Below are 1,100 nucleotides of genomic sequence, written 5' to 3'. Positions count from 1 at the left end.
ACATACATACATACATACATACATACATACATATATACATACATACATATGGTATATATGTATGTATTGTTAAACTCAAAATATAATGATTTATCTCATATTTATGACTTTGAATCTCGTGGATTCAAAGGCAGCTAGCCGGGGTTCTAACTGGAAGGCTGGCAGGGGCTGGTTTGGTGAACTGACCGGGGAATTGGACAAAGATGGCTTTGAAGGTAAAACAGAAGGACATGGAGGAATTAAAGGACGCCATKAACATGATGGCTGGTGAGTTGGCAACATTGACAAAACAACAAGTCAATTATAATTGAACTGCTAAATGAGRTCAAGCAGCTTAAAATGCAAACTGTGGAACAAGCAAAGAAAATAGACTTTTTGGAAAACAGAGTAGCAGATTTGGAAGAATACTCTCGAATAAATGTCATGATTACAGGATTAGAAATAAGACCACAGAGCTACTCATAGGCTGTTAGAGGGAGTAGGACTGACAATAATTCAGAACATGAAGGACCAACCGAGGAGCAGGTACTTACACTCCTGCAGAGTAAAGACATTGACGTTGAAAAGAAAAACGTTGAAGCTTGTCATACTCTAGCAGTCATAAACCAAAGAGGAAAGTCTGCTACTTCACCAATAATCATTCAATTCATTAATAGAAAACATAAGATTGATCTGCTCAAACAAGGGAAAAATCTGAAAGGTACAAGTGTTTATATCACTAAAAAGAATGCAGACACTGCAAAGAAAGCTAGATCACTAAAGAAACAGTAAAATTCGGGCTACATGGACAATGAACCGCAAAGTCTTCATAAAAACAAAGGATGCACCTGAGAACACCAAAGGTCTATGGATTAGATCTTTAGAGCAACTGGACAAGTTACAAGTTGATAAGTAATGGATGTACAACAGACAACAGAGAGATGACATAAATAACACGGGTATAGGAGCCATTTGTAGCTCTGGGTGTTCTGGGTATAGTTTGGGTTCTTATTTTGCTTTTATAGTTCAGTTTGGTTTGGTGGCAGTGTTTCAAGGGTTTCAAACTCCAGTCCTCGAGGGCCGCTATCCTGCATGTTTTAGAGGTTTTCTTGCTCCAACAC

This window comes from Austrofundulus limnaeus, unplaced genomic scaffold (genome assembly GCF_001266775.1).
Source record: "Austrofundulus limnaeus strain Quisiro unplaced genomic scaffold, Austrofundulus_limnaeus-1.0 Scaffold510, whole genome shotgun sequence".
Taxonomy (NCBI): domain Eukaryota; kingdom Metazoa; phylum Chordata; class Actinopteri; order Cyprinodontiformes; family Rivulidae; genus Austrofundulus; species Austrofundulus limnaeus.
Note: the sequence above shows the minus strand (reverse complement) of the source record.